The following is a 12,687-nucleotide window of genomic DNA, read 5'->3' as shown; positions in this document are numbered from 1 at the left end:
TAATGCCGTCAATGTTGTGTTGTAATATGTTGATGTTGTGTGTTTTGTATGTGTTGTATGTTGCCGTTTGGGGTTGAGGTTGGGGTGGTAGTGGGGAAGATGTAGGATCTGGGTCAGAGGGGGGGAAAGGAGAGATCGGGGACAAAGGAAGGGGAGTACTAATCGGGGGTAAGGGCAAAGGGAAATTGGGAGTGGGTAAGGGTGTTGGCTGTGGTTGGGGAGGTGGGATTGGGGTTACTGGAGGGCAGGTAGAACATGTCCAAGTGTTTGTGTATTGGTTTGTGTCAGCAAGTGTTGTACAAGTGAGGTGGGCCCAGTTTTTGCACATATTGCACTGAACTGAGCCCTTTGTCTGTCTGCTCGAAGTAATGGGTTTAGAGCATGTTGGGCATGTGTATTTTGTGGTGGGCCCAGGATTGCTCTCTACATCTCCGGCTAAAAGTAGAAGAAGAGGGGTGATCGCCGGAAAATGACCCCTTAGTGCAGAAAAAACGTAACATTGTGTGTTGGAAAAAAAGGATTGTGGTACTCCCCCAGGTAGGCGTAGCTCCTCCTTGGGGATCGGTGCCATCTGCGTAGAGCTGATGGCCAGGGGTAGTTGCTGCTGATTGGCCCCCAACTCTTGGGGTTGGGGGGTGGTCCCACGACGTAGACGTTGCAGCTCCAGGACCATTTGACATCAGTTATAGGTATGCTTGAATCAGTAATAGTTAACAGAATCAGAACGCACCATGAGACATGATTCGTGACACACAGCATGGTTTCCCCAAGGGTAAGTTATGTATGACTAATCTTCTATCCTTTTACACTAAAGGTGTCAGATAACAATGATAGCTATGATGTTATTTACCATGACTTTAGCAAAGTGTTCGACAAGGTGCCCCACCAAAGACTACTAAACAAAATCAAATCCCATGGCATACGAGGAAAAATATTAGAATGGATTAGAGAATGGATCATTAACAGAAAACAGTGGGTCATCATAAATGGTTTAAAGAACAGTTGGGGAGTGTTTCTTGAACAATGGGATTAAAAATTATGTTAGTAAGTTTGCTGATGACACTAAAATAGGATGCCTAATTAGGTCAGGAGACAATGCCGAGATTCTGCTGAATGAGCTTAACAAATTGTTCACATGGTCAATGAAATAGCAAATGAACTTTAATATCTCGAAGTGCAGCGTGTTAAACGTTGGGCTACACAACCCCAAAAATAGATATAGCTTAGATAACACATTTTTAGAGAAAACTGAGTACTGTGGTAATTGTTATTGGGAATCTTAGTGTTTACCTTAGTTCGGGAAACTTTCCCTCAAACTTTTATTTTCTTCAATTCAGGAGCCTTTCCTGAAACTTCAAACCACACCTATCGTAACTTTGAATAAGATATAATTAAACTCCCCTCCTCTTTATTTTGTTTATTAAATCCATCTAATTATTTTGGTTTAATAAATTGGGAATTAACTTTGAGAAACTACTTAAAGTAAATATTAACCCATGGCCTTCCGAGCTCTTTTCAAACTCGATTGAGTACCTTGGAAGACTGCGGGCACTAACGTCAGAACAGTCATCAGATTACCCTGAGCTCAGGATGAAGAAGGACCTCTTTTTTTAGAAACCTCTAACCAAGGGATCACATCTTTGGTTCAGATGGTCTTTAAGAACTTTAGAATTTACTCCCATATTGTTTTACGATGTTTACCGAATTGTTCTATTGAACTTGGTGGTGTCTATTGTTTCTAATCATGGTTTCCCTTGCTTGGTCTGTCCTTTTCAGTTTAATTTCGGTTGTCTTTTATCTTGAAATTTCTCTAAGATCTGTCTTATTCGTTGGTCTATAAGAGTTTTCGGTACGACAGTCGTACACTTGTGAATTTGGGGACAAGTTTGTTTGGGTTGTTGTTTCAAAATTACTAGCGACAAAAAATAATTTTCTGAGTCTGAGGACTTAAAAAAAGTCCGAAGACAACAAGCTTATAAAATGTCTAATAACAAAGGACATAAAGACTCTAAAGAATTCTCAACTTGATACTTTATCACTCTCTGTCCTTGACTTCATGTTAACCCAGATTGAAGATTTCCTCTCGGAAATACAAAAATTTGATGAAGATATGTACTTGTTACTCCCTGAAGAAAGAAGGGACAAGGATATGGAAAAACCCAGGGCTTACCGCCTGTCTTTCCTCCTAGAATTGTCTCCTTTTAAGGAACGGAGACAAGAATTAAGGGGAGTCCAAGGTTCTAAAGATGGTGATTTTTAGCAAATCCACTGGAGTTGATTCTGTGAAACTTCCCCTCCCTCCTATAGTTCTTCAACACTTTGAGAGCAATTCTGACAATCACTTTGCTTACTTCAATTTTAAAAAGGGTTTTCAGAATGCTATTGCTGGTATTCCCAATCTGACTAATAGTCAGAAATTAATTTATTTAAAAGGTTATCTCAGAGGGGAGACTTTTCACTTAGTGGAGAATTTACCTGTAGGTGATTCTAATTATGACACTGCATTCCTTCTTCTTGATGATTTTTTTTTCTAATAAGGAAGAGATCTTAGACAAGGTTGAAGGACCTAGAAAGTTATATTAGGTCTGTAGATACTAAACTACAAGACCTGAAGGGGATTGGAGTTGACTTTACTAAGGCTGGAAGCGAGGGCCTCCTTTTGATCAGCAAGTTAATTTTAAATAAATTACCCAAATTTTTCTTGATTGAATTGTCTTGGGTGATTAATTCAAATTACCCCAATTTTAATCAACTTAAAGAAGTTTATCAATCTGTTTTAGTTAGACTTAAAATAGGATCTGATGACCTTAACGTCAAACCCAGACGAAGTGATACTACCAGGTCCCTTGCATACAAGGAAAATTCCTTGAAAAAACCTGTTGATTCTAGTAAGGGAGATAGTCACTCCTTTAAGGTCAATCCAGATTCCGTTCAGAAGTGTATCTTCAGATGTAGATTTTGCCCCGCTTCTGACCATGCAAGTTCAAAGTGTTTTTCCTATATTTCCCTTGAACACAGAAAAGCTAGAGCAGCTCAATTAGGACTGTGTAACTGATGTTTGAATCATGGACATGGCTCTTTGGAATGCCCCAGGTTAAAGGCTGCTCTGCCTTATGAATGTTTTGTGTGTAACAAATCCGAGCACCATGGAGCCATGTGTCCTATGGCTAACAAGTTACCTCTTTCTGAAGGGGAAAATGTTTAATTTCCATGGTTTATCTGATTCAATTGTTCCTTTGGTTTCCCTTCCTGTTAGCAGAGGCAAGAGAACTGCCCAATGTCTCTTCCTATTAGACACTGGAGCCCAGTTTTCCATCATTAACAAGGAATTGGTGGAGGACAGAGTAGGACCTTGTTTAAGCCCTCCTATGGAAGTTGATCAACTTGAACAGTTCATTTCCTTCGATGATGGACACTACTATGTAAAGATCCCGTGGAAAAAGGATTTGGTGGACCTTGTTCCCTCAAATCTAAAGATTGCCTTAGCTGGCACAAAGGGTCTATGACAAGCTTGAGCAAAGGGGCCTTAGGGAGGAGTATGAAGCTGTGTTTGACCAGCAAGAGGCCTTGGGTATTATTGAACCAGTTACTAAAAGAGTCCCTGGCCAAATTTTTATACCCCATAGACATGTGCTCAAGAATGATGATCTTGCCACCTCTAAAATAAGACCTGTTTTCAACTGTTCTCTCAAAATAGGAAAAGCCCCTTCCTTAAATGAAGCTACATTCCCGGGAGTTGATTTGATGAACAACCTCCTCTCTCTCTTGTTGTACTTCAAAACCAACAATTTTGTCATTTTAGCAGATGTTATGAAAGCCTTTTTGCAGATCCATTTGAAGGAAGAGGGTGATCGTAATAGGTTCTGTTTCTTTAGGAGGATTAACAACCAATATATTCCTTAAAGATATAATACTATCATTTTTGGTTTCATCTGAACTTTATTATCCAACATCATCTTTCCATGCAGCCTGACACTAACTGCCTCCTTAATTATGTATAAATTCTATGTAGACAATCTGGTCTACACTACCAATGAATTTCATTCCCTCCCTGCTATGGTCAAGAGGATTAATGAGATCATGCTTAATGGAGGTTTACCTCTCAGGGAGTGGACATGCAACCAGACTTCTGTTCTTGAACAAGAAGTCATTTGCAATAAGGAAGAGGTAAAGGTGTTGGGATATATCTATAATAAGAATTATGACACCTTGGGAATCAAGGATGTTTCCCTTAACATAGATACCTCAACCAAAAGACAAGTTTTGTCTTCTTTGGCTTCTATATTTGATCCATTAGGTCTTTTTTCTCCTGTGCTATTACAAGGAAAAATTCTTATTAGAGAGATGTGCCAAAAAATGGTAGATTGGGATTGGAAATTGGATAGTGAGTTGCTTACAAGATGGAAGAAGTTATGCAACAACTTTAGGGAGGTTAATGACTTATCCTTTAAAAGGAAAACTTTCTGTTCTGAATTTCCCCTTAAGTTATTTGTTTTTGCTGATGCTTCTAAGGAAGCCTATGGAAGTGCCATCTATGTAGGGCAAGAAAGAAGAGAGTTAAAGGAGTCTAATGGCTCTCTTCTATTTGCCAAGGTCAAGGTGGCTTCTATTAAACAAAGAATATTACCTTCTTTGGAGCTTATGGCAGCTTTACTATCTTTGAAATGCCTCAAAACTATTTTTGAGGAAGGACTGGTGTCAGCCCCACTGGTTGATTCTGTGGTACTCCTTGTTGATAGTCGAGCTGCTCTTTCTTGGATCCTGACTAACAAAGCTCCTAAGAAGAATATATATATATTTGTATATTAGATTGAAAGAAATTTCCAATGTTTTGGAGATTTTCAAGGCCTAGTACAAGTAGTGGTCGACTTACAACTAATCGACTTTACGACCACGAGATAGTGCAATAATATTTAACATTTAATAAAGTAATAGAATTGCAATGTTATGCCTGCCAGTACAGTACAATTACTCCGCACGCCGCGAGTACGATAGTTTTGGCAGGCTACCGGCAGCGTCAGCATCCCAGCCAGCTAAATATTTTTTCATTTTGTTTGTTTGAAGTAAACTGTTAACTAATTTTGGATTGCATTTTGTATTTTTATATGTTTTGTAATCAATAAAATGTAACATTAAATTTTTTTTTATGCCTAGGCTACTTTGTTGTCGATAACAATATGTACGGTACAGTACGTAAACGAAAGGAATGTTTTGAAATAAAAAAAATCCTAATTTTGCCTTGCATTTTGTATTTTCATATGCTTTGCAATTAATAAAATGTAACTAGTTTTTTATGCCTAGTCTGTTGTCAATAACATGTTCAGTACAGCATTTTGTATTTTTATGTTTTGCGATTAACCTCTTCACTCAGGGGCACATCGCACGTCTGGCAGCATTAGCTGCCAGGCATGCGATGTTGCATCATAATAATTGCATTATAAAAAATAAAGTCACTGCTCAATTGCTCGTTCTCTTTCACCCGTGAATTTTGATAACCATAGAAAATATGATGAAGCCAGTTTAGAGAGAATGAGGGTCACGCAGGTACAACTACAATAAATATAATCAAGACGCCAACGTCGGCATCATCGTGTACCCGCTTACTCCTCATGACGCCTACGCAGGCGTCACCGCATGGAAGTGGTTAATAAAATGTAACAGTAAACTTTGCTTATGCTTAGTCTGTTGTCGATAACAATATTTTCGGTACAGTACGTAAACGAAAAGAATGTGTTTTGAAATAAAAAAATTCCTATTTTTGTCTTGCAATGATTTTAATTAAACCAACATAAAAATATTTGTAGGTCAAAGATGACAGGACTTTATTCAGTATGCGTAGGCCTAGGCTACGTTTCCTAACGAAAATTATAAAAAAAACCAATGAATATTAAAAAACGTAGCTCAAAGATAATAAGATTTTATTCAGTATGCATACGTTTGCTAAAGAAAGTCTGATGGTAAAATAATAAAAAGGTTAAAAAATACAGTATTAAATATCATAGGTCAAAGATGATAGGATTTTATTCAGTATGCTTAGGCCTAGGCTACGTTTCCCAAAGAAAATCAGATAAAATTATAAAAAGGTTAAAAAATACTATACAACATAGTTCAAAGATACTAAGATTATTTCAGTATGTTTAATATAATATACAATATATATACAGTAACAAAAATAATATTCAAAGGGTAATATATACTGTATATATATAAAGTCCAACTTGCGTCCAGATCGGCTTACGACCTGTCTGTCGGAACCGAACTCGGTCGTAAGTCGACGACTACCTGTATACTCTTATCTCCTTTACTTATGTTCCTTCTGAACTTAATATGGCTGATTTTATAACCAAACCTTGCAGTGCTAAGGTGTTCAAGAAAAAAATTGAATTGGTGGGTTTATGGACCAGAATGGTTGATGTTGCCACCTCATACATGGCCAAAGGGTCATTTGGGATGTATTCCCTCCAGCATCAAGGGAGACATTGTCAATGCGGCTGTTGTCCAAGTTGACACTCCTCCTCTAATTGATGTCTAATGCCACGTCCACACGGTCGAGCACTGTCCGCCGGGCACGAGGGCTTTGCTCGACAACGGGCAATTTCAGCGGGCAAACCATCAAACTGTCCGTTCCCGGCGCCATTTGCGGGCAGTGGATGGAGGGCTGATATCGCTGCCAAACGCACGAGGTGAGGTGCAAGCAAAGTTAGCAAACCCGCTCAGTACAGACCGAAGTTACCTTACCACCATGTCCGCACCTAGTACTAGTGTATACTGGTCTCGACAAGACACCATAACACTGATTTATACCGAGTTCAGGAATGTTTATGGAATGTGAAGTGTTTTGATTATAAAAATAGAGACAAACGTGCTGCAGCATTGAAGCACATAGCACAGACAATATGCAGGAGTGAGAGTCATGTGAAAAAGAAATTAGCCTCTAGACGTGCTATTGGTGCTATGCTTTTCCTCATATTTGTCTCATGCCTTTGCATATATGGCTCCACTTTCGAAAGGAGGACAGAAAAACTGTTTATGTTCATTCTCATGTAATTGCAAAACAATTGTTCATTTTCATCCTGCAATTCACGTAGGATTGTCACTGAGCTTCCCATTAAATCATGTCTTTGTAACCACTCCCGGCACCAGACATGTCTCCGTGATTTCTTGTTTTTCTTTTTAATGCAGGCAGCAATTATAATGCTGTAAAGTGCTACCTTCTTTCCAAGTATGGCGGGAACCATGGTTATCGTACCGCACTGAACCACTCACTCCCAACCTCTGCTTGCGGCCAACTAACCTCCAACCACCATTGTCAGCCATGTGGACACCTTCGCGGGCAGAGTCTGCGGACTTTGCCCGGTAAGGGCAAAGTCTGCCAGGCACAGCTTGACCGTGTGGACGAGGCATTAAAGTTTTCTTCTAATGGCAAGCTTTTACATCACACTTCTTTGATTTTTAAGGCTGTCTTTTTGTTTAAGAAGTCTAATGCTGAGCCAGTTAAGGCCTCTTCTAATTATTTGATGGGTATAATGCAAAGGGATTCCTTCCCTGCTGAATTGGCTTATTTACAGAACTCCAATACCAATGACATACCTCCTTTAGTAAGTCAAATGAACTTGTTCTTGGACAAGAATGGTTTGATAAGGTCCAAGGGCTGGATTGACAAGAACATTGACCTCAAATATGAGGTGAATCCTCTTTTTTTGTCCAAATCTCATCACTTGACTAAACTCTTGATATTCTTTGCTCATTGCCAAGTAATGTAATGCACATGGGACTGCAAGCTGCTCTTAATTTCCTTCGCATGCATGGATTCTGGATCTTTAAAGCCAGACAAGCTGTTTTAAACATTTTGAAGGGTTGTATAGTTTGTAAGAAATATAATTCCCGTGGTGTTAACTATTCTTCTCCTTCCTCTTTACCTGCCTTTAGAGTAAATTTAAGTGTGCCTTTTACCCATACTGGTGTGGATTACATGGGGCATTTATGGGTTAGACGGAAATGGAGATATGGTCAAGGCTTACATTTTGATATTTACTTAGTTTTAATACTAGAGCTGTCCATTTGGAAGTTGTGGATTCTGTGTCCACTGCCGAGTTCATTTTGGCTTTCGTTAGATTTACTAACACATATGGAATTCCTTCAGTAGTTTATTCTGATAATGCCAAATCCTTTGTACAAGCGGGAAGTATTATTAGACAACTTCTATCATCTTCTGAATTTGAACAGAAGTTTAAAACTTCCCCTGTTCAGCACAGAACCATCCTTGTTTATGCTACATGGTATGGTGCCACTTGGGAAAGGTTAATTCAGACGGTGAAACAATGTCTCCGATGTTCAAAAATTTTTGAACAATAGACCTCTTACTTATTGTTCCTGTGAAAATGAGGTAGATGTTATTACCCCTAATCATTTCCTTATAGGAAGGACCATTCCTTCCTTGATGTTTGGCGATTTGGAAGAAGTCCTTGAATGGGAATCAGGAAAAGACTATCCTTCTCTTCTTAACTTAGTCATGGACTGTAGGGATTATTTTTATGAAGAGTTTAAGAAACGATGGCTGACAGAGTACTTGGTCAGCTTAAGGGAAAGGGATAGAGCTGCATACCACAGTTCTAGAAGCTGGGAAAAAGGTGACATTGCTTTTTTGAAACTGCCTTTTAAGACCAGACCCTTCTGGCCCTTAGTTCATGTTGTTGAAACTTTTCCTGACCAAGACCATGTGATACGTACTGACTGTCTTTGTCATTAAGCCCGATGGAAACTCTATCAAAGTCAACATTAGACTTTTAATCCCTCGAGAGCTCCATGCTGAGTTACATTCCTGCCATGAGGATGAATCCCCTGGGGATCCTATTTTGCAGGCTAGCAAGTTGGAGCCCTTTGAAGAGGCCTCAAATTTGGAGGAGGTCATTTCTTTGGAAAATTACTGTGTCGCTCCAGAACCTACCTCTTTGAGACCTTCTCGTAAGACTACTCTAGCCTCTAGAGACCAAGTAAGGTCTCTAGCTTTTAAAAGGTTATTGTAAATTTTCCTCAAAAGTGTTGTATTCATTAAACACTTTCTTTTTGTTGTTGGGGAGGTTGTGGTAATTCTCATTGGGAATCTTAGTGTTTACCTTAGTTCGGAAAACTTTCCCTCAAACTGTTATTTTCTTCAATTCAGGAGCCTTTTGTGAAACTTCGAACAATGCCTATCGTAACTTTGAATAAGATACAATTAAACACCCCTCCTCTTTATTTTGTTTATTAAATCTATGTAACTATTTTGGTTTAATAAATCGGGAATTAATTTTGAGAAATTACTTAAGTAAATATTAACCCATGGCCGTCCGAGCTCTTTTCGAACTCGTTTGAGTCCCTTCGAAAACTGTGGGCACTAACGTCGGAACAGTCGTCAGATTACCCTGAGCTCAGGACAAAGGACCTCTTTTTTGGAAACCTCTAACCAAGGGATCATGTCTTCAGTTCAGAAGGCCTTCAAGAACTTTAGAATTTCTAAGCCAACTACTTTTAGAGAATCCACGCAGGTTAAAACAAAGGTGACCAGTAAGTTCTCAAATATAACTACTGAATTATTAAACTGTAATTTTCATAGTACAAGAGAGACTAGGGTGTTCTAGCGAGTCCTGATCTTAAATCCAGGAAACAGTGTATTAGTGCCAAGAATAAAGCAAACAGAGCATTAGGTTTCATTGCTAGGACAGCTATGAATAGAAGTGCAGAGGTAATTCTCAAACTCTAGCATTATAGTTAGACCCATCCTTGACTATGAGGTACAGTTTTGTTTTGTCTTATAGAATGGACATCAGAGGAGAATGACCAAAATGATACATGGGCTCACAAATTTACCTTATGAGGTAAGGCTTAGGTACCTTACACTCTCTGGAAAGACGCAGAGTGCAGGGTGATCAATAGAGGTGTTCAAGTGGATCAAAGGCTTTAGCAAAGGTGATGCAAACAATGTCATCATATTAAGACAATAGGGCAGGAATCGCAGTAATGGATTTGAACTGGACAAATGATTATACTAATTATAGTATACAGGAGAAGAGCGTTGTGGTTTGGTTTGGTTCAGACAAGCCAAGGGAATGAGACTCACAATAACACTAACACTAAGATTTAATGGTTACTATACTCAGAGGTCACGGACGAGGGCTCGAAGAGGGAAGGTCCAGAGTGAGGGCCTCATCAAGCGTTGTGGCTGAGAGCCAAGGGCCACAGGAGGGAACGAGACAACTTGCTGGTGAGAACTGGTCCCAAGGTGTCTTGCTGGGGAGAACTGGTCCTGAGGCAGCTTGCTGGAGAGAACTGGTCCCGAGGCGGCTTGCTGGAGAGAACTGGTCCCGAGGCGGCTTGCTGCTTGGAGAGAACTGCTGCTTGGAGTTGTGCCCGGGAGAGAATTAGTGGACTAGCTAGGACAGACCACCCGCTCGCGTGGGATCGATAGATATAGGAGGGGAAGAAATGTCTGTATGAGAGAGAACTCGTTGTCTCTGCTAGGTGCCGTCCTTTTAATAGAGTCTGGTGGGAACCCGGGTAGTTTTCCCAAGTTTCTGATTGGCTGCCAGCTGGTTGGCCTGGACGTCTTTGCAAACTATGCTTGCCAACTACACCGGGTATAAAGGCCTAGCTCAAGTTGTGTGATGGCCGGTCTGGTTTTGACCAGCGGCGCGACACCACAAGAGTAATGCTCATTGGGTCCTGTCTCCTTTTCTCTAATTTTCTAACATACCCAAACTCAAATTTATATACAGTTCCAACTTAATATACTTTATTTCCAATTATCATATTTAGATTTGAACTTGTGTATTGTTTGAGCTTGGGTTATATCACCTAAGGTATTCCATATAGTTATGCATCTATATGGATGTGCATTTACCTACCTAATTGTATCTTATGGGAAGGGTAGCTATGTTCGTGGTGTCCCATCTCTGTATCTTGTCACACCTATAAGGAAAATTGTATTTCTTCACATACTTTAGACCCGTGGTCTTTCTTAATTTGCTCCTATGACTTCTTAAGGCCCTCCCATCTTTAATCAGATCTCTTGTGTCAATGCAATCTATCCTCTTTAGTGACTTGAATACTGTAATCATATCACCTATTTCTCTTCAATCTTTCATAGTTAGCAGACCTAGTACTTTTAGTTTTTCCTCATATCTCGCAACATCTTTCCCTTCTTTTGTTTTTGTAATGGATTCACTTCCCAAGGAATAGTTTAAGGATGACCTTTTCCAACTATTGCCCATTTCCAGTACTTTGCATTTTTTTACTAGACTTAATTTTCCATTCTTGGCTCCATGTAAAAATAGTATCTAGATCTTTTTGCAATAGTCTACTATCCTCATTTTTCACTCTTATCATGATTTTTGCATCATCTGCAAACATGTTACCATAGCTTGTTGTTCCTTCTATCACGTCACTGACATAGATGAGAAACATTATTGATGCAAGCACTGAGCCTTGTGGAACTCTCCAGCTTGAGATCTTATCCTCATGTATCTTTCCTTCAAAAAGTCTTTCATCCATTCTAGTAGTTTGCCACTTAGTCCTCCAATGTGCTCCAATTTCCACATAAGTTGACTGTATTTACCTAGTTGTATTTTACGGGAAGAGAGCTATGCTTATAGTGACCTGCTTTTGTATCTCTCCACATCCAGTTTGTTCGTAAAATCTTGTATAGTTTTGGCACTCACTGTTTCCCCATTTAGTTTGTTCCACACATCAATCATTCTATGTGGGAAGGTATTCTTTTTCAAATCTCTTCTGTAACTGTCCTTCTTTAGCTCCTTCTCGTGTCCTCTTGTTTCTCTTCTATCCCATTTTAATAAGTTGTCTCTATCAAGGACTTCCATCCCCTTCATAATTCTGTAAATAGTCAGCAAGCAAATCACCTCTTTCTCTTCCAGCATTGATAGATGTAATTTATCCAATCTGTGTTCGTATGTCAAATCTGAGAGTGTAGGTGCCATCTTTGTTTTCACCTCTTTGAATTCTTTCTAATTTCCTTACATTTTTGTACTAGGTGCCCATAGTGTCACAGCATACTCCAGTTTAGGTCTTATCAGTGCAACCACTATTTTCTTTACCATTTCTTCATCTATGTAGTCAAAGGCCACTTTCATTGGTCTTAATAAGTACAGTCTCTCTAACTAGCTTATTGACATGTTTATCAGGTGTCAAATAACGTGAGATAATCACTCCTAGATCCATTTCTGAGTTGACTTTTTTTACTTCCTTGCTACCAATTTTATATTGACCTGATATTCTATTTTTGCTTTTTTCCAAATTCCATTATAGTGCATTTCTAAATGTTAAGGTTCACTTCACACCTCTGACTCCATTCCCATATTTTGTCTAGGTCTTCTTGTAGTGATCTGCAGTCTTCTTCTGTGCTTACTCTCTTGAGTAATTTGACATCATCAGCAAAGAAGTTCATGTAACACTTCACTCCCTCATCCATATCATTCATATATATGACAGACATTAAAGGAGCCAATACAGAGCGCTGCAGGATGCCACTTATCACATCTTCCCAGTTTAAGTTTTTGTCTCTAAGTACCACTCTCATTTTTCTCCCACTTAAGAAATCTTTCATCCATTCCAGTAGCTTACCTTGTATTCCTCCTATTATTTACCTTATTGTAGTTTACAGAAAGGCAGCAATGCTTATGGACTCCCATCTCT

At 39.2% G+C, this 12,687-nt stretch overlaps 1 protein-coding gene across 1 annotated transcript in view; it reads left to right on the top strand.

Moving 5' to 3' along the window:
* Positions 1-12,687, top strand: part of LOC143028529 (cell adhesion molecule Dscam1-like) — a 62,485-nt gene that overhangs the window by 16,081 nt on the left and 33,717 nt on the right. The window lies entirely within an intron of this gene.

The sequence above is a fragment of the Oratosquilla oratoria genome, chromosome 1, assembly GCF_046742065.1.
Source record: "Oratosquilla oratoria isolate Oo_2021 chromosome 1, ASM4674206v1, whole genome shotgun sequence".
NCBI classification, from domain to species: domain Eukaryota; kingdom Metazoa; phylum Arthropoda; class Malacostraca; order Stomatopoda; family Squillidae; genus Oratosquilla; species Oratosquilla oratoria.
The sequence above is the reverse complement of the archived record's forward strand: the minus strand, read 5'-3'. Positions and strand labels throughout refer to the sequence as shown.